This window comes from Gorilla gorilla, chromosome 4 (assembly GCF_029281585.2).
Source record: "Gorilla gorilla gorilla isolate KB3781 chromosome 4, NHGRI_mGorGor1-v2.1_pri, whole genome shotgun sequence".
Classification (NCBI taxonomy): Eukaryota; Metazoa; Chordata; class Mammalia; order Primates; family Hominidae; genus Gorilla; species Gorilla gorilla.
The window spans coordinates 106,305,845-106,327,703 of record NC_073228.2 but is presented as its reverse complement, the minus strand read 5'-3'; the positions used below and the strand labels follow the sequence as shown (position 1 = coordinate 106,327,703).

The following is a 21,859-nucleotide window of genomic DNA, read 5'->3' as shown; positions in this document are numbered from 1 at the left end:
TTCTATTGCTGTAAGACACCCAAGTATTTCAACCAAAGCATCTTATTTTTATCATGATATTTTGTATTTAGGAGACTTATCCCTTTGTATTCAATTTATTCTGAAGGATAGTATCTGGGTGGTTTAAGTGGCCTTCTAAATTGGTAGAATATTTGCTTCGTGAGCAAAGAAAAGTTGCAAGCAGTTCTGTCTCATGTTGTGAAGCAGCGTACATCTCTTTAAAGCCCCTTTGGGACAAAGCAGAGTTTCTAGCAGGTTGTCACACAAACCAGCAAAGAGAGCAACAGCTCTGCATAGGTGAGTAGCTCCTCAAGTCCACTTTGAGAATAATTCTGGGTTATCTAGAATTTTATTTTCCATAGAGCATCAAGGTAGAGGTATGGGAAATGTATAGTCCCTGTAATAGGTCTTAGGACAGTTGTCCTCCATTCTGGTTGCATATTAGAAGCATATGGGGAGCTTTAAAAAAGTCCTGATACCCAGATCATAGCCCAAACCAATTAAATCAGAATCCCTGAGGATGGGACCCAGACATCAGGGTTTTTTAAAGCTCTCTGGATGATTACCGTGTGTGGCCATGATTGAGAACCACTACTTTAAGAATAAACTGAGTTACTGGCAGTAGTATGTCACTTGGAAAAACAATTTAATGATCTAAGAAGGGTAAAACAAACAAGCAAACAAAAAAGTAAACCTTATCCCTTAGACTTCCTTGTTAAGGAGACATTTCCTTGTGGATGTGCTAAAGGTTACATTAACCCATTTAAAACTATTTTAGTAGTTCAGATGATAGTTAATGTCCCGCCAGCTCTCCATTTGTCCTTGTTTTTCTGCCAGAAATACTTGGTTAATTTTGAGCTTCAAGTTTTATGATATTTCTAATAGGTAAAACATCTACATTGATTAAGACTATTGAGTAGTTGATATTTATTAAAAAACAGAATTTCTAGTTAATTTGATAGAATGTTCTAACTTGACTCTCTAATAGTGGTTAGTGACTATCTGTGGACTATTTTTCATTAGACCTTTTGTTAAATCTTTAATCAACTAATAGTATAGTGATATTTATATACTTATAAATATCCATGTGGTTCAGAGCTTAGGCTTTTGTGTTAGACCTAGCTGTATAATCTTAGTAAATTAGGTGATTCTCTGGACTTTTTTCTTTATCTGTGAAATAGTGATAATGTGTGTACTTAATAAAGTATAGGACTAATGACAGCGCACATAAAAAATACTTTCTACAGTACTTGATGAATAATAAGTACTAAGTGATAGCGATTATTAAATCATTTTAGTAATATGCACATTGGTATAATCTGGAGTAAGTAAAGTCTCTCATTTCTACATATGGAAGAAAGAAATAATTTTTGTTTTTTTGTTTGTTTGTTTTTTGTTGTTGTTGTTTTTTGTTTTTTTTTTTTTTTTTTTTTTTTTTGCAACTAGAGTATACTGAACATTGGGCCAGGAGGCTTGTATAGATTTTTCATTTCATCCTCTTTGTGTCAATTAGATTACATCATCCAAGCTTTGCAAATGAGAGTACTGTGGCAAGACAGATTAAGAATGCTACAATTAGGCTGGGCGTGGTGGCTCACACCTGTAATCCTAGCACTTTGGGAGGCCGAATCGGGCTGATCACCTGAGATCAGGAGTTAGAAACCAGCCTGGCCAACATGTGAAACCCTGTCTCTACCAAAAACATAAAAATTAGCTAGGTGTGGTGGTGGGTGCCTGTAATCCCAGCTACTAGGGAGGCTGAGGCATGAGAATCACTTGAACCCGGGAGGCAGAGGTTGCAGTGAGCCAAGATCACGCCGCTGTACTCCAGCCTGGGCAACAGACAGAGAGTCTGTTTCAAAATACAAATGAACAACAAACAAACAAACAAAACAATGCTACTATTTCAGTGGACCCTTTTAGTGATATTTAATAGAAATAATCTTAAGGAATGCCCACAAACCTTGCTCTCATATTAATTTTAAACAGTATAAAACGGTCAGTATTGTAGTGTAGGGAATATTTCTTGTGGCTCTTTTCTATTATTTAACCTTGGAGGCTGGGATAAGAGAAATCATTCATGTGTTGGAATATCTTGATGTATAATATTACTTTTTTTCCTTTGGAAAATAGAAGAGAAAATGACACAGAGATGTTCAGAATCCAGAAAAGTAAATGTTTGGGGCTTCAAATATATAATAGGCCCAAGGTAACCCTGTATTGGTCAGCATGAACTAGTCAGATAAATAGTTTGATTTCTAATCTTAGTAAATATTTTTTTCCTAATACAGCAATCCATATAGACCGATGATAATTAGACCTGCTTTCTCCTTTAACTGGGTTTTAAATGAGCAAAGAGAAACAACACTCCCTTTGTACCTCATCTCCCTCTCTCTTTCTTTTTTGTTTTCTTTCTTTCTTTCTTTCTTTTTTAAAGATGGAGTCTCTCTCTGTCACCAGACTGGAGGGCAATGGCACGAACTCAGCTCACTGCAACCTCCGCCTCCCAGGTTCAAGTGATTCTCCTGCCTCAGTCTCCTGAGTAGTTGGGACTACAGGCACACGCCACCACACCCAGCTAATTTTTGAATTTTTAGTAGAGACAGCGTTTTGCCATGTTGGCCAGGATGGTCTCGATCTCTTGACCTTGTGGTCCGCCCACCTTGGCCTACCAAAGTGTTGGGACTACAGGCATGAGCCACCACACCCAGCCTCCCTCTCTCTTTCTATTCTGTCCACCTTAGAGGTAAGCATACACCAGCAGTCGGCTTATTTTAATAAACAGAGCCAGGACAGTGAGTATGTGGTAGTGGAAGTACCACATAAGCCCAGTACCTGGGGCTGGTATAGAGAATTTTTTGCTTGGTCTAATTATGCTTTGAGGCCCCCTACTTGTTTGTCTGTAGATTATTCTCTGTAAAAACAAGATTAACTATAAATATGGAAGCCCAGTGGAGACTAGTTTTTGTCTTAAGGGCTCATAAACATAGTATTCATTACTACCCCATGTGTGCTGAGGAGGAATAACCAGATGGTGAAATTCTTTCTCCTAGTGGCCACAACTGTGAATACTTTCTCCCATTTCTATCTTTTTGTTTTGTTCACAAGATGTGAAATAATGAAGCTCTTTCCTTTCTTAGTGCTTGATATTAAGAGTTCTTAATTTAGTTGAAACTTGGTCACCTGTAATTCTTTGGGTTAGTTCACTTAATTGAGGTCCTCCAGAAAGCAAAGCCTGGAAAAAGAACTTGTGTGTCAGTAGTTATTTGGGAGGCAGTTACAGATAGCCGCAGTGAGGCTAAAGTCAAACGGGAAGGCAGGAGAAGCCAAGACCAAGGTAAGTTACTGAGCTGGTCATTTCTGTCAGTAATAAAGGCTCCATCCATCTGAGGAGGGCCCTGAATACCTTCCAGAATTGTCCACCTGAGGATGCTCCGGAAGAGACATTTGGCCTTGGGCTCTCATTCCTCACTCATTGAGGGTTATCCAGGGTTACTACCTCTAACTACCATTGTGTGTATACCGAATGGGACCCTTCAGGACTCTCAGGGCACAGAACTGAAAAAGCCTGACCAGTTGGTTGGGTTGAGACACTGTCAGCACCAAGAGAACTAAAGCAAATACTGAACTGATCACCACAGCCATGGCTGGAATCAGAAGTGAAGCCAAGGGAAAAGGAGATTGGGTAGCTGATAAAACACAGAAGCCATTTTGGGTTAGGCATAATGGAAATATATTTATAATTGATCTACCTGTGTTTGAATCTGGACTCACTCACTTGCTGTGTGGGTCATTTTTTACCAGTTTGTCAATGTTTTAATTTCCCTGTGTCTCTCTTTTTGTTTCTCCATGTATTCATTATACAATGGAAGTGATATGTGCTTCATAGCAAGGATTTAATAGTTAGCACTATTATAGGCAAAGTGTTTGGTCTATATTATCTGGAAGACAGTAAATTATATAGAAGAAGAGGAGGCTTGCAATCTCATCACATAACTTTAAAAACACTTCGATAAAAATTATTTCTGTTGAACTATATAGCAATCCTTGAGTTAATTAGGGCAAGAATTATATTTATTTCATAAGTAAGGCCTTGAGACACAGAAATATTATGTTTTAATAAAAATCTCTTACCTGGTAAGGAACAGTGCCAGTTTTCTGTCTCCTTTTCTCAATGCTTAATCTCTTTCCTTCATTTTTAGCAAATATTAAATTAAGTTGGTCTGCAATTTGCACATACTTACCTACAAATACAAGTAATGGATCCCAGGCCTAATTGCAGTGGACTAACAACTGTTTACTTACTGAACTTGGTGAGTAGCTCATTCCCTATCATTGATTTTACTGTTGAAAATTGGTCAAGGACTTTCCAAGTCATTTTCCTATGTCAGAGTTCACTACAGACGGGCCCGTGTAATTATCTCCACTGACTTCTAGCTCTTAATTAAATTAGTGATTTCTGTTGTCTTCCTTAAAGTTCTTAGGAAGCGATTTACTTGTCCAATAATTCTGATTAAGCATGCATATTGGATGTTATTTTTTAAAAAAGAACCTAAGTAACTCTTAAAAAGCACACAAAGGGGTTTATAATTCAAAGAGCCAGTACCAGAGTTATATAAGCTATATTAATCCAAAATTCATCATTTAACATAAATGTTGTTAGTGACAATAATTTAACAAAGGTTATTATTATTTATTTATTTAATAAAAACTATATTGCAGTTTTACACAACATCTTAAAACCTATCACTATGGCCAGGCGTGGTGGCTCACAAGTGTAATCCCAGCACTTTGGGAGTCCAAGACGGGTGGATCACGAGGTCAGGGGATCAAGACTATCTTGGCTAACGCGGTGAAACCCTGTCTCTACTAAAAATACAAAAAAATTAGCTGGGCGTGGTGGCGGGCTCCTGTAGTCCCAGCTACTCGGGAGGCTGAGGCAGGAGAATGGTGTGAACCTGGGAGGTGAAGCTTGCAGTGAGCCAAGATTGCGCCACTGCACTCCAGCCTGGGCGACAGAGACTCCATCTCAAAAAACAAACAAACAAACAAAAACCTGTCACTGTATGTTCTTATTTCAATATTGGTATAATATTTATTATGTGCCTAGCATTTCTCTAAGCCTCTTACTTATACTAACCCATTTAATCTGCACAGTAGCCTAATGAAGTAGGAACAGTTATTATCTCCATTTGATAGAGGAGAAAACTGAAGCACACAGAGGTTAGGTCACTTGCTCGAGGTCCCATCACTAGTAAGTGGCAAAACCTAGTTGCAAACCCTTGTGGAGGGGTCTCAACATCTATACCCTTAAATCACCTTACCTATTTCCTGTGGTTCATGTGGTTCCTAAAAAAAATTAGATTCTAGTGATTTTAGAAAACACAGATGAGTTTTATTAGAGCCTGGGTTTTTGTTTTTTCAATTCTCCCAAGACCTTTTAAAGTAAACACATATAGTAAAACTACCTCTTGAAGAATTTAACAAGATATATGAAATGGACTACCATAGACAAAATGTGCAAAGATGTCTGTGTTTATTCTGTCTACTCAGTTTTCTTGATATAAGTTTTCATATCCCATATTATCTGTGATCTATCTTTAGTTGCTAAAGTCAGAAATCTGTTAGTTTAACAAAAAATAAAATTTATTGGTAGTTATAACTGAGCATTCTAAATGTTAGTGCCAGTTTGGGAGTTTACTTATTCAAGACATCTTTTTTTAAAAAAAAGAAAATCCCTCTCCATCTCTTGTCTTTGCTTTACTCTTTGTTGGATTCAAGTAGGCTGCCTACATGTGACATCAATGTTGACCCTAAAAATGGCAGAATTACATAATTATTAGGGCTCTCAATCTCTGAAGGAGAGCTTCTTTCATGCAGAGTGTATATTAATTTCCAGAAAAGGACTGCTTGGCTCTTCTTGGGTCATGTGTCTGCTCCTGGAGTAATCATTAATTCCAGAAGCATCTGGTGCTTGATTGGTCAACTTGGGATCGGCACATTATTAGAACCACAGCAAATAGGTAAAGAGCAATTCCCAAGAGAAGAAGAGGATTCAATTTGCAGAACAGAAAAAGAAATCTATGTCACTGGTAAGTTATTGCTTCTTGGAGTTCTAAACTGTTCAGGTCTCTTTGAGACTCTTCATGATGAGAAAAATGGTAATAGACATTGCTGGGCTGTTTTCTATTTCCTCAGAGAGCAAGACAATGAAGATTAATCATAAAAACGTTGCCTATTATTTATCATCTCACTTAAAGGAAAACATACATTTTTTATTATTTATGATGAGCCATAAATTGCTTCTTGTGATTAATAAAAGTTATTCAATTAAAAATGAAAATATTGGCTGAGTGCAGTGCCTCATGCCTGTAATCCTAGCACTTTGGGAGGCTGAGGTGAGAGGATAGCTTGAGCTCAGGAGTTAGAAAACAGCCTGGGCAACATGATGAAATCCTGTCTCTAAAATACAAAAATAATTAGCTGGGTGTGGTGGGGCACATCTGTAGTCCCAACTACCAGAGAGGGTGAGGTGGGAGGATTACCTGAGCCTAGAGAGTTTGAGGCTGCAGTGAACTATGATTGTGCCACTGCACTCCAGCCTGGGGAACAGGGTGAGATCCTGCCTCAAAAAAATAAATACATAAATAAAATGAAATTATTATACTTTAAGCTCTCTGTAGTGAATGTAATACTGTAGAATAAAACATGCCTGATAACATGTGAGTTCATCCTTTCTTCTCCAGTCTTATCTTCCACTATTCCTTTAGACTCATTTTTATTCCAGCCATAGCAAAGTATTGGAAACTCCCAAAATGTGCTGTCTTTTTACATGGCAGTATGCTTTTACATGCATTGTCATCTCCTGGAATGCCAGTACTTGTCTGCCACATACTCTTGGTTCCAAGGAAATCTACCCAGTCCATAGTCCTTATAGCTTTGCACTGACCTAATTCTCATTCCTATCCTTTCCTCCTATAGCATTTTAGGCTAGGAATGATGCATGCCTCAATTAATACAGCAAGCCCTCTGTAAGATAAATAGTATTGTTATCCTTTAATTACATTTGAGGAAACCAAGGCACTAAAACACTGCATAGAACTGGTAAATAATGGAGTCAAGATACACAGCCAGGCAGATGGATTTTCAAACCCATATTCTTAATCACTGTAATATATTGTAATATATCGTCTTTTATGTAAAGGATCTTAATGAATAGATAAGTGATTATTAAGAATCATAACCAATGGGTAAAAACAAGAGTTAAAATTAAAAAGAAACTAAAACTGATATCAGTTTACTTAAAAACAAGACAGAAAAGCCAACTGTCACATTTCACGAGTGTGATGTCGATTGGCCAGAGGCTTTAGAAAAATGTGAGGATGTTTTTGCAGAACAAGATAACGTGTTTCTGAGAGAAATTTTTCATCTATTAGAACCATAGCATTTAATAAACACACACACGTGCACACGCGCGCACACACACGCGCACACCCCTTTCCAGTGTGACCTGTTAATTCAATATATACATTTAATATTTATTTTTTTCCTTTTGTCAAGATTTAAACTTGTTAAACTTGCGGTAACCTCCATGCACTTATTTTTCCTTTCACAAAATATCGCTAATGTTTGTCCTTTGACATTTCAGGAGTGAAACCTTCTGACAGTGCTGCTGAAACACTGCCTACTTTGGTTTGAAATTCACCTGGGTTTAGTGAGGTATGACACGCAGGTATTGGAAAACTGTCAGTATGAAGTTTCTTTTGCCTGATTAGCACTGGCTTCCAGAGCAAACACTTCAATTAGGTTAGATTTTAATAAGATGCCAGGGAATGCAAATAAATGAGAGATGATGGGTTCATGCAAAAACAAATGAAAAAAAAGAAACATTTAAAAGCAATATGTAGCCTCTGTAGAAGCAGAATTCTGTCCAAAAGTTAATAAGCTTTAGACCTTAAATAACAGAATAAACAGCATGTTCCATATCCAAGGAAACCTTGCCCGATTCTCATTTAACAACTATATTAAATCCAAATTTAATCTCATTTAAAAAATCATTATTCATCTTAATTTGTTGGCTTCTCCCTAGCTGGAGCTAAATGTTCCTATTTTTATCTGAACTCTGCCAATTACCTGATAAATCTTTCACTGTCGTTTAGAATATGCTATTCAATACCAGGAACTTCCTTGCCTTTCCTTTATTCTTTAGATTAAACTGCCATTTTGGATTCTTCATATTGCATATTTTGAGATAAATTGCAAATAAGTAGTCACAGAAAAAATTATTTTATCTTAAAATTAAATGCTTTTTTTCATTATCTTCATCAAATACTTAACATCAGGTGTTTAGAATCATGCTTCTATACCCTTAACTTGTTTAAACTCGTCAACATTTACAGTCTATTCAATGTGTTCGTTTCATATAAGATATGCAGAAATGAGAGAGACCCATGGAGATTTTTCTCTCAACATTCAAGGCCCTTTATATACTAAGGTCTCCAATTAATCCCTGATCATTTAGGCTAATTCACTCCTGTTTAAAAGATATACCAGTACTGGTTGCCTACAATATACTCACACACATATTCGTACTCTAGTACATTCACACTTCTTTCTCCATAACTTCATGGGTTTGCGTAGAGGACCATAGCAACAGGTGATGATCCAAAGGACTCCCACTCTCTTTTGGAAGACTTGATTTCTAATGTGTATTGACACCTGATGGGTTTTCCTAAAGCCCTTCTCCAGCTTGAGCTCATATCAATACCCCCTGACTGAGGTCTTACCATTTGGTGGCTCACCCCAACCCAGCAAACCTTGCACCTAGAACCCAAGAGCAAGAAAGAATATCAGTAATCTTGAATGGGATTTTTAATGCTGGGATTTACTTCTGAAACAATTCTTTAGATCTGAACTATTAATAGTATTGCTTATGCCTGTACTGAACTCCAGACCAAGCTCTTGTAAGCTTCAGTCTGTTACAACTCTGCCCACTACATTTCTTTAATGGCTTCGATCTACTGGACTGTTCCTAAACCTTGCCTTAGTCCATATCATTATACCCATCTTCACAGTGAGATCTGTGGCCCTGGTTCTATGATCTGTACATGAATAAGACACTGGACTGCACATACTACAGAAGTGACAAGGTGGGAGGGTAGCTTTTTTCTATTCACAACAGAATGAAGATTTCCCATACATGGGTTCACATTAGTGTATCTTTTGTGTCCAAATTAAAACTTGACCAGGAAGTGCCCTGCCTCTTGAATAACAACACACGTACATATGCCTATACTGAGCTCCAATTCTGTGCTGTGTACTGCATGAGGGACTTGGCCTACAGATTTATAGTTGATCCTAGTTATGACCATTATCATCCTTATTTATGAGTTCTTTGCACTGTAGTAGATGTTTCATACACTTAATTTTAATTCATACCCAGTACAAAGTCATAGTAAGGCATTATTGTCCATATTGTAGAGATAAGAAAACAGGTTCTGAAATGTTAAAAATTAGTAGCAACAGAACAGGAATTTCAACTGACAATATTAATGCTCTGACATTCTAGGAAAAATTACAAACATAAAGAAACAAAAAATAGAAATTTAAATAGCAATACATATCTCTACGTTGTTTATAGGTAAAAAGATTTATTGCCGTGTTGGACACACAAGTAAACAATAGCATCCCAAATCTGAAAGTAATGGAATAACGAGCCTGATTCTCACTACATGCAATGTATCAGCCTTTTAAACACACTGTCCCCTCACTTTAGGCTCAAAATGTCCTGTTCTCTTTCTTTCTCTCCTTCTCTTTCTCTTTCTTCATAGACAAGCATGGGTATGTGCAGAAATTGTGACAAAATCAGGCACAGTATATAAGCAATACTTACCATGCTGTGGCTCGTATCATTATTGACCAATTGTTTTTTTCATTATTTCAGGCAAGTGAGTCTTTACCTGAGCTCTTAGTGAGGGCTGCTTTGCAACAAAAAATTGCCATAGTCTGTTGAATTGCTATTGAGATGCACTAGATTGTGGCTAAATCTACTGCCTTTGAGACTGTGGATAATGGAGTTTCCCTATGCTCGTAAGGTTAATATTATTTACAGTAAGATGATTTCCCTAGAGATGCTATTTTACCGTGGAATACCCTAGATTCATAGTACACTTTCAGCTAAGGTTCTGGACTTGTTATACCAATGCCATCTAATAAATTCATGTATCAAAACACAGATTCAGAAATTAATGGAAGCATGAACCTGAAGATTCCATTTCTAAAACCAACTTATCTTTTACTGTGGTGCAGAAAAAAATATTACTCCAAGTGAGAGCTTAGTTCAATTTACTACTCAAATATTAAATTTTAAAGATTATTGGCACTTTAAAATGAACTCTTTTTGAAGTAGTTTTTTTTAAAGAAAGAACAGATTGCTAAGAAAAACTAGTAAATTAGGAAAATGTAAGTAAAATTGATATTTCTTATTTGAGGGAAAAAAAATGGCAGGGAGCTAATCCACTTCTTTCCTTGTGAGTGGAGGAAATCATCTTCCATGATTTGCAATTACATTGATTCAGGGTTTGCATCTCCCAAAGGACACTAATTGTACTTTTTCTTTAGTTCTGCTCTTGGGACAATAGGACAGATGAGATCTCAGAGCAAGAACTGGGAAAGAAAGATGCTGATTTGTGGCTGGGCCTTCTTTCCTGACAGTTGTAATTTCCTTTATTTTCACTTAACATCATTTTCTTCCTACTTTTTCTTTTATTCTGATATGTAGTTTTGTGGACTGAATGCTTGTGTATCCCCAACCCCCAACTAATATGTTGAAGCTGTCACCCATAGTGTGATGATATTTGGGGACAGAACTTTTAGGAGGTGATCAAGGTTAAGTAAGGTCATAAGCAGGGGGAAAAGTGTATCCTAATCCAGCAGGACCTTTGGATTTATAAGAAGAGGAAGAGAGAAAGATCTCTTTATTCTTCATGTGCATCTACTGATCTCTTTATTCTTCATGTTCACAAAAGGCCATGTGAGGACACAGTGAGAAGATGGACATCTGCAAGCCGGGAAGAGAGGCCTCACCAGAAACAGAGTATGCTGGCACCAGAATCTTGGACTTGCCGGTCTCCAAAACAGTGAGAAATAAATTCCTGTTGTTTAAGCCACCCAGTCTGTGGTACTTTGTTGTACTGTCCCGAGCAGACTAAGACATGTGGTTTGTATACTTAGTGTTTGAGGGGCACACTGGATAATGCCGAAGAATGTGGGCTTTAGAAATAACTTGGATGTATATCCTGGCTTTGCCAGTTGGTAAGTTTGTGACCGTGGGCAAGTAATGTAATATTATCTTTGTCTAAATGTTCTCATCCGTAAAATAGATCAAAAGCAGCTACTTCATGGCATTGTTTTAAGAAAAAAGTAAGTTAATACAGCAGCCTAAACCTGAGACATGAACATTTTTAAAGTTGTGGACTGTTTGAAGGAAATCCATTTTCTGAACCTGAACTCCGCATGTACTGTGCCTGAGAACTTGAGGCTGGAGGAGGGGTCATGCCAGAGTGTCATGCCTGTTTTCCTCTCTCTTTTCACAGCCTATCTTTTCCACACTCCAATATAAGGCACACCTCTTACTCATCCAGAATCTTACTGTGCTGTTTTCACTAAATGCATAAATGTTCCTATGCCAAACAAAGCAACTAAATGAAATGGTGTTGTTAGTGTTGAAATAACGAATGATGGTAATAATTAAAAACATTTTTGCAAGTTTGGCGATTTCCAATATTTTGCTTTCAACAAAATTGAAGGAGGACCTAATTGAATTTTCAGGTGAAAGTATTAAGAATAATTAGGGAGGGTTAGAGCCAAGAAATCTTTTATTCCTATCTACTTCTGTATGTGAACACGATTCTTAGCTTGCCATGTCCATGTCACAATTTTTAAAAATTATTTTTGAATTTATGTATATATATTTTTAACTTAGGATGGTGGGTCTCAAATTCCTTTATGACCTAGCTTCAGAAGGCAGAATGCATCACTTTGGCTGTAGTCACAAGCCAGCCCAGATTCAAGGGGAAGACACACAGAAGCCACCTTTTGATGGGGAGCTATCAATGTCACATCATGAGAGGACATGACCGGCAGGTTATATTATTGCAGCCATCTTTGAAAAATACAAATTACCACATATTAAGTGGGGGAAAATTCTGCAACTTCAAAACTGCAAGGAATTTTTTGTTTCTATAAGTGGAGAAACTTGAATTTACCTTTGAGATCAGTTATATTCTTTGTTTTAGGGGAGAAATATAAACATTTTAATAGGGCTGTTCCTAAGGTAAGCTAATATCCCATTCTGGAACAGAAATATATCATAATAAAAAGTGGAATTATTCCATATTATAAATAAACTTTTTTCTTACTTAGCAATGAAGTCACCTCTCTGAAATTTGTTTTCCTTCAGAATAATAAAAAAACTCCCCATTTTATCTCCTTCTAGAGTCCTTGGGGAGTCCTGGTTCTGCATCCTAGTCCAGACAATTATGCTGAAGGATACTCCTGTGTGTGGAGAAGTTAAATCTAATGTGGCAAGAGTTTGGAGACTAAGGGCGGAGATATCTTCAAGGACTTCCATTGGAATGCTTTGACCCAGAGGGTGCTGGGAGTATGTAATGTCTGGTTTTGAGTTTTTCTCTTCTTTTTGATATGGTAATTCTATATTATAATATCCCAAAGGTTTAAGTAAAATTTAGCTTTATGTTACATTACATTTTGGGGTTCCTTGTTCTTTGTGGAATTAAGGAAGAGGCTTGTATTAGGATGACCAACTTCTCCTGGTTTGCCTGGGATTTCCCACTTTTGAACTGAAAAATATAATATTTAAGGAAATCGCTCAGACCTGGACAAATCAAAATGGTAGGCTACTTTGGCTGGAGTGTACACTTAGGATTAACTTGTTGGGAGAGAAGAGTAACAACCTGGACACAGCTAGTTTCAGGTCAGTTAGTGGCAAGCTTCAGAAGATGTGTGCTGTGTCTTTCTTACTGGAATTCGCAGCTCAGATATTAAGCAAATGTTAAGAAAAATTATCAAAACCTTGGAAACAGGCAAATAAGATTATCGGATATTCTTTCAGTTTTGTGCTGGGTACTGTCCAGCAGAGGCTACATGGCATTATCTGATTCTCTAGGGGTTAGTACTTTTCTTTGACTTTCTATTTAGAAATGAACAGAATTTTTTTTGTCTCTGTAAAGGTAGACACTAACGTATGAAAACTGATACAAATGATTCTTTTCTGATAGTAATAGAAATGAATTTTATTCAAGAGATGCAAGTGATTTCCTGTAAAAAAAGATGACTCCTGAAAGTTACAGTTTTATTGCCTGATAAGATATTAACCAATTAATATTAGCATTAGCCAATTTAAATTAGAATTCTTACTCAACTCTTCTGTCTTTAAGCCACTATAAATACTTTGCTTTCCCCAATTACTTTGGAACCAGCCTCATGATCTTGCTGATATCCTCATTAATGTGATAAATAAATATTTGACCCTACTGATTTTTTGTATGGGTGGTGATTGTATCATTTTAAAAAATCATAGGTTCACATTAGGGATTTATAAAATATGTTAATATCCTTCAGAAACATCCAAGAAATTCATGGAGAAAGTGAAACTGGTAAAGCTCTGGGTTTCCTCCATCCAAGCAGGATGCAGACTTGGATTACTTATATTGAAGACTAGTGATGTACATAGCCTTTATATAATGGGCCACTACACGGTAGGGAGTGGGGAGGGCATATTAGATTTAAACTTTGTAGTAAAAGAAGCATCTAAATCAATGATCTCTGCACAGTGGAGGATGTTTTTTAGATCGTATCCAATAAAAAGTTGTAGTCCTAAGAAACATGGCTAGAAAACTCTTCCAGTGCAAGGAGAGAACACTTTACAGAATATACCTAGAAGAAGATGACTTTCATAATATCTAGTTTTTTAAAGGTTTGAGACAGGTATGTTTATAGGGCTAGAGGTATTGAAATACACTTGATAATGCCTTGGTTCTTAAAATGTGAGTTTATAAAAAATTATAGGTAAAGAACATGGAAATTCTAAACTCTTGGTCAAACTGTATATAAATGACTTTTTTAGATGGCAAAAAATGTATAACAGCAATTTTATACCATTCACTTGTGTACATTTGTCTTAAGACTTCTATTATTTAAATAAGAAAGAATTGGAATTCATTATCAGAACCATATTATTTATATTTGAAGTTTGTTGAATATATAGAATTATCTATACTTGGATGACATTTTTGCAATAGCTAATAAATATTGGTATATTTTCCTCCTTTTCTTATTCCTTTCTTTTTCCCATAAAAGGAAAAAGCTTGCTCTTTGCTCATTACCACAGAGGAAAGTTATGAAGAGGTTAATTCGCTGACAGAATAAATTGAGTTTTCCTAGCTTTAGTTTCAAAAGGCCTAAAAGCCTCACAATTATACAAGGTGACTGCATAAATATTAAGAGTTTCTCTGAGGAGAACATTTAGAGAACAATACATGTTCTCTCCCTCCTAGGGTTGGAGAAGGGTGATGAAGAGATTTGGACATTCCTAGAGGGAGATCTGACTACACAATATAGTTATCTTCATAGAGTATGTATGAAATCTCAGTAAGATAACTATATCACCCTATATGTTTTCTTGCCCATGTCAATCCTCTTACTGGTTGCTTACTATAGCTAGAATAATGCAAGAGAAATACATATGCTGTGTGATTGTGTCATTCAGTCACTGATGAATTTCCATTGTTCTGCAGATTAAAGCCTCTAATGTTTACATGACCACGGTAACATTGGTCATGTGCATTTCACTCTAACTACATTGGCCCCTTCTCAATTCCTTGAAGGTGCAATGTTCTTTTCTGCCATATAAGCTGTTCCCTCTGTTCTTCTTATACCTAGTCCTTGGCTTAGAAAATTCTTAATCATTCTTTGGATCTTAGCTTAAATGATTTCTGAGGGAATCCTTTTTAATCCTCTAACTTAGAGCAGATCTTCTTGTACATTCTCATTGCATTCTGTATTTCTCTTTAGCACATTTATAGTTGCAATTAAATAATCTTTGGATTTTGTAAATGTTATTTTATATATATGTATATATTTCCACTCAGTTCCTTCATTTGCGTCAATACCTTTTCAGTATTTCTCTCTTCCTTGACCTTCCAAAGATCTTTCTCTATTCATGACTCATCCCTAAATTCTGCAAAAAGGAGATCTTTTCCCATGAACTCCATTTCATTTTGCTTTAGAACTTGTTTTACAAATATACTGTGCACAGTTAAAAAGTTACAGGCAGGGCACAGTGGCTCACACCTGTAATCCCAGCATTTTGGGAGGCCGAGGTGTGCGGATCACGAGGTCAGGAGTTTGAGACCAGCCTGATCAACATGGTGAAACCCCATCTCTACTAAAAATACAAAAATTAGCTGGGCGTGGTAGTGCCTGTAATCCCAGCTACTCAGGGGCTGAGGCAGGAGAAACGCTTGAACCCGGGAGGCAGAGGTTACAATGAGCTGAGATGGGGCCACTTCACTCCAGCCTGGGTGACAGAGTGAGACTCTGTCTCAAAAAAAAAAAAAAAAGTTACCACAATGTAAACAAAGATACATTGTTGTATACTGTTCATAATCAATAACAATAGTTCACCTCTCATAGATAGAGTACTGGAAACAAGATTGGAAATGTTAAATAACTTTGTGATTAAAAACAATTGAAAATATTTTCCAGAAAGAAAACATAAGTAACAAAAGTAACAGAAGAGGAAATCTATTTTAAATGTCAAAATCCATTTATTTTAGACTTAGTCTAAGAATAAAAGTATATGCCCTCTAGATGGCAGCAAATTAAATCTTTTTTTTTTTTTTTGAGGCAGAGTCTCGCTCTGTCGCCCAGGCTGGAGTGCAGTGGCGCGATCTCGGCTCACTGCAAGCTCTACCTCCCAGGTTCACGCTATTCTTCTGCCTCAGCCTCCCGAGTAGCTGGGACTACAGGTGCCCACCACCACGCCAGGCTAATTTTTTTTGTATTTTTAGTAGAGATAGGGTTTCACCATGTTAGCCAGGATGGTCTCAATCTCCTGACCTCATGATCTGCCCGCCTCGGCCTCCCAAAGTGCTGGGATTACAGGCGTGAGCTACCGTGCCCGGCTGCAAATTAAATCTTTTAAAACATTAGTACCTCTGATGAAGTAGAGGAAAAGGGGAATCCCTACTGGCAGCTAATTTGTAAGGGAGGGCTAAGAATATCAACAGAAACCACAGCTTGCAAAATGCACTAGCAAATCAGATAAACTTATGCAAACAAATCGTGACTACAGACCACACTGATCTCTTAAAGTCAATCTCTTTTAACATCTATTCCTTAGGACCCATATGTCTGTAGATCTTGTACCCTGATACATGCAAACTGATCCAACAATAACTCCCCACATTCTTAACGTGTTTTGAAAATTCAGTCACTGACTGTGCCAAAACCTGCGTAGTTCACAAGTTCTGACCATTCCCTGACATGACCACCCTGTGACTAACTCTAGCACCCAAAACCCTTTAAGTATACTTCCCTGATTCCCTTTGCTGTCCATTCTCCCTTACTGCTATGAAGGTGTTAGCAGTGGTATTGACTGATGAGCTTTATTTAATAAATTTATTATTTGGCTGGTAAGCTTTTCAACACATCAATGAGACACGTTATTTTCAAAACTTGTTAAGGTATTATCTTCAAAATTACCTATATATCAAAACAGATTTATTTCAGGTACCATAAACCAAATGTTAACAGTGCAAAAAGCAAACCATTAAATATACATACCGACAAAGACTCTTTGATCAAACTTTAAACAGACTCTATTGAGCCCTCTTTTTGTGTAGGCCTCATCCTTGGGCTCTGTCTTCAGCCTGTCTAAATAAGACTTAGCAAAGAATCCTGCTAAGTCATCAGACCCTCAATGTCTGATCAACCTTCATATCTGATCAAGTTCCTCATCCCACACCCTTGATATCTAAGTCCTTGGCCTGCCTTTAGCAAGAATCCTGTTAAGTCAGTTTAGCAAGAATCTCCCTACCTTTGATATCTCCTGTTAATAATTTTCCATCCACTGACACCCTCAATCTGCTCTTTAGCTTATAAATACTTGCTTGTTTTTGTTGTATTCATGAGCTGAGCACAGTTTCTCCTACATTACAATAGTCCACAGTAAAGTCTTCCTGACTATTGTAACAAGTGTCAGAAGAATTTCTTTTCAAAAATACTAATTTTTTAATGCTTTATTTGTTTTTAAAACTTTAGCATGCCACTTAGCAATCATTATAAATGGCTTCAAATCACTTTTTTTTTTAAAAAAAATAACCATAACAGAAATACACTTTTAAAGGTCCTCTTAATCATCAGTCTTCTCATTCGCATGTTTATTATTTCATTTATTGACCTCTTAAATGATCTAATATCTTCAACTTCAATCCGCTTTACCATTTTACACACTGAATTTCTGAATTTCTACCTAATGATCAAAAATAGTTTTGTATTAGTCAATTTTCATGCTGCTGATAAAGACATACCCGAGACTGGGAAGAAAAATAGGTTTAATGGACTTATGGTTCGACATATCTGGAGAGGCCTCACAATCATGGTGGAAGGCAAAAGGCACTTTTTACATAGTGGCAGCAAGAGAGAATGAGAGAGAAGTGAAAGCGGAAACCCCTTATAAAACCATCAGATCTCATGAGACTTATTCACACTGCAAGAACAGTATGGGGAAAACTGCCCCCATGATTCAAGTATCTCCCAATGGGTCCCTCCCACAACACGTGGGAATTCAAGATGAGATTTGGGTGGGGACAGAACCAAACCATATCATTCCACCCCTCGCCCCGACCAAATCGCATGTCCTTACATTTCAAAACCAATCATGCCTTCCCAAAAATACCTCAAAGTCTTAATTCATTTCAGCATTAACTCAAAAGTCCACAGTCCAAAGTCTCATCTGAGAAAAGGGAAGTCCCTTCCACCTATAAGTCTGTAAAATCAAAAGCTAGTTAGTTACTTCCTAGATACAATGGGGGTACAGGCATTAGGTAAATAAAGTCATTCCAAATGGAAGAAATTAGCCAAAACAAAGGGGCCACAGGCCCCATGAAAGTCTGAAATCCAGTGGGGCAGTCAAATCTTAAAGCTCCAAAATGATCTTCTTTGACTCCGTGTCTCACATCCGGGTCATGCTGATGCAAGAGGTGGGCTCCCACAACTTTGGACAACTCTGCTCCTGTGGCTTTGCAGGGTATAGCCCCCCTCTCGGCTGCTTCCGTGGGCTGGCATTGAGTATCCGTGGCTTTTCCAGGCACATGATGCATGCTCTTGATAGACCTACCATTCTGGGGGCTGGAGGACCATGGCCCTCTTCTTACAGGTCCATTCGGCAGTGCCCCAGTAGGGACTCTGTGTTGGAACTCCTACCCCACATTTTCCTTCCTCACTGCCCTAGCAGAGGTTCTCCATGAGGCACTGCCCACTGCAGCAAACTTTGCCTGGGCATCCAGGCATTTCCATACATCCTCTGAAATCTAGGCAGAGGTTCCCAAACCTCAATTCTTGACTTCTGTGCACCTGTAGGCCTAACACTACATGGAAGTTTCCAAGGCTTGGGGCTCCCACCCTCTGAAGCAACAGCTTGAGCTGTACCTTGGCTGCTTTTAATCATGGCTGGAGCAGCTGGGACACAGAGCACCAAGTCTCTAGACTGCACACAGCATGGGGACCCTGGGCCCGGCCCACAAAGCCATTTCTTCCTCCTAAACCTCTGGGCTTGTAATGGGAAGGGCTGCCACAAAAGTCTCTGACATTCCCTAGAGATATTCTCCCCATTGTCTTGGTGATTAATATTTGGCTCCTCGTTACTTTTGCAAATTTCTGCAGCTGGCTTGAATTTCTCCTTAGAAAATGGGATTTTCTTTTCTATCACATTGTCAGGCTGCAAATTTTCCAAACTTTTATGCTCTGTTTCCCTTTTAAAACTGAATGCCTTTAACAGCACCCAAGTCACCTCTTGAATGCTTTGCTGCTTAGAAATTTCTTCTGCCAGATACTCTAAATCATCTCTCTTAAGTTCAAAGTTCCACAAACCTCTAGGGCAGGGGCAAAATGTCACTACTCTCTTTGCTAAAACATAACAAGAGTCACCTTTGCTCTAGTCCCCAACAAGTTCCTCATCTCCATCTGAGAGCACCTCAGCCTGGATTTCATTGTCCATATCATTATCAGAATTTTTGTCAAAGCCATTCAACAAGTCTCTAGGGAGTTCCAAACTTTCCCAGGTTTTCCTATCTTCTTCTGAGCCCTCCAAACTGTTCCAACCTCTGCCTGTTACCCAGTTCCAAAGTTGCTTCCACATTTTCGGATACCTTTTCACCAGTGCCCCACTCTACTGGTACCAATTTACTGTATTAGTTTGTTTTCACACTGGTGATAAAGACATACTGAGACTGGGTAATTTACAAAAGAAAGAGGTTTAATGGACTTACAGTTCCACATGGCTGGGGAGGCCTCACAATCATGGCAGAATGTGAAAGGCACTTCTTACAGGGTGGTGGCAAGAGAGAATGAGAGAAGCAAAAGCAGAAACCCCTTATAAAACCATTAGATCTTGTGAGACTTATTCACTACTATGAGAACAGTAAGGGGGAAACTGCCTCACTGGGTCCCTCCCATGACACATGAGAATTCAAGATGAGATTTGGGTGGGGACACAGCCAAACCATATCATGTTTATTTCAATGTTTACACATTTCTTAATTGTAAGATTCCAGGCCTCCCAGTTTTCTGAGTGTCTCTGTTTCCATAAGGTCTCAGGTAGGGAACCATTTCTGGGGATCTAAATATTATTCCACTTTTGATTCTAGCTCTTTCCCCATCAGGGTAATTTGTTGTCCCTGAAGCTACTTCATGAAGCTTTACAACTTATTGTCACAGCACTCGATTTTCTTCCTAAGTGTCTTAAACATTACCTCTAATGGGCCAGGTGTGGTGGCTCACACCTCTAATCCCAGCACTTTGGGAGGCCAAGGCAGGCAGATCACAAGTTCAGGAGATTGAGACCATCCTGGCTAACATTATGAAACCCTGTCTCTACTAAAAATACAAAACAAAAACAAAAACAAAAACAAAAAACAAGCCAGGTGTGGTGGCACGCACCTGTAGTCCCAGCTACTCAGGAGGCTGAGGCAAGAGAATCACTTGAACCCAGGAGACAGAGGTTCCAGTGAGCTGAGATTGGGCCATTGCACTCCAGCCTGGGTGACAGAGTGTGACTCTATCTCAAAAAAAAAGAAAGGAAAAGAAAAGAAAAATACCTCTAATGTACCTCACAACAAACATCAACTTAGGCTGCTATGCCTTCTGCAAACATTATTACTTATCTGAATTCTACCAGTTCATTACAGATAATCTGAAATGTTGCCATCTCTCTACAGCCTTTTGTGAAAACATTTGCTGATAGGTTTTCCCCCTCAATTGGTAAATCTCTACTCACCAATGAGGGTCTGACTTGTAGGGAGGTATATATAACAGTAGTTACTTTTTAATATGGTGGCTCATTATTCTAATAATTTGAAACATAATTATCTTTGTTAAGCATATGCCAAAAATGAGCTAGATACTTTTAATATATTGCTTCTAATCTTCACAGTAATTTTTCAAATGGGATAATTATTATCCTCATTTTACAAATGAAGAATTAAGGGTCAGAATGTTTAAAAGACTTACCCCAAATCACATATCAACTAAGCAAAGTCTATACTTTATTCATTACATATAATGCTTCTTTCTTTCATGTCCCCACCCATTTCCTCCAGTTGCCTTTGTTTTCTTCTGGACTTAAAAAATTATGTAGCATTTTACTTATCTAGCAGTTAGACTTCTAATCTCAGTAAACTGAAAAGATTCACAGAAAGCAAAAAGTAAAATAAAGTAAAATAAAAAGTCTGTAGTTATCAAGAAAAATAGTACTTATAGCACCCAGATATCTAACATTAGTTTCAACATAGGATCTGTAAATCTTATATTGTGAAGGAAAGATGTAACAAGCGTCTCTACAATATTATAGGTGGTAGCATATTAGAAATTGTAGCAAAATGTCACTACTTTCTATCAGGGAGGAAGTAAAAATCATTTACCAGGAAAGCAAAGCAAATGAGGACCATTTACTAAAAGAGAAAACAGTTCTATATCTCTTAATAGTTGAGGTCATCTTATATTAAGCCACATTATTATAATTTGCACCATCATGTGGTTTATCTACTTCATAGGCTCATTTGCTAAAAGGATTATATGAATTATCATCAATATGTTACTTTAGTGAGTAGTTCTTCCTACATGTTTAGAGCTTTTAGCGGAAATAGATATTACATAGAGAATATAAAAGAGCACTTCATAAACATTCATTGTTTAATTTAAGCTGGTTTCTTGAATATCTTAAGCACTTGGATTGCTGAACTAATCAGGGAATGCTTTAGTTGGTAGCTATATTTCATTGCCTGTATCGAAATTTTATACTATAATTACTTGCTAACTTTCAGGAAACATGTAATTAATATGCATACATTTTAAGATTCAAAGATAATTTTTTTCACATTTAATATTTCTGGAATTGAGATAGTTTTATAACTCTGATCGACATCATCTATAAAAAGATTTTTAAAATCAGTGATCTGTCTTTCAGGAAAATACATACAACCATGTTAATTTCAGTATGGTCAGAGCAAAAATTGAAAAACAATCCAATACCCATCAATATAAAAGAAAGTGGTTAAAT

The 21,859-nt window shown here is 37.4% G+C and overlaps 1 long non-coding RNA gene across 2 annotated transcripts in view; it reads right to left on the bottom strand.

The window, feature by feature from the left end:
* Positions 1 to 21,859, bottom strand: part of LOC129533507 (uncharacterized) — a 44,341-nt gene that overhangs the window by 20,311 nt on the left and 2,171 nt on the right. The window lies entirely within an intron of this gene.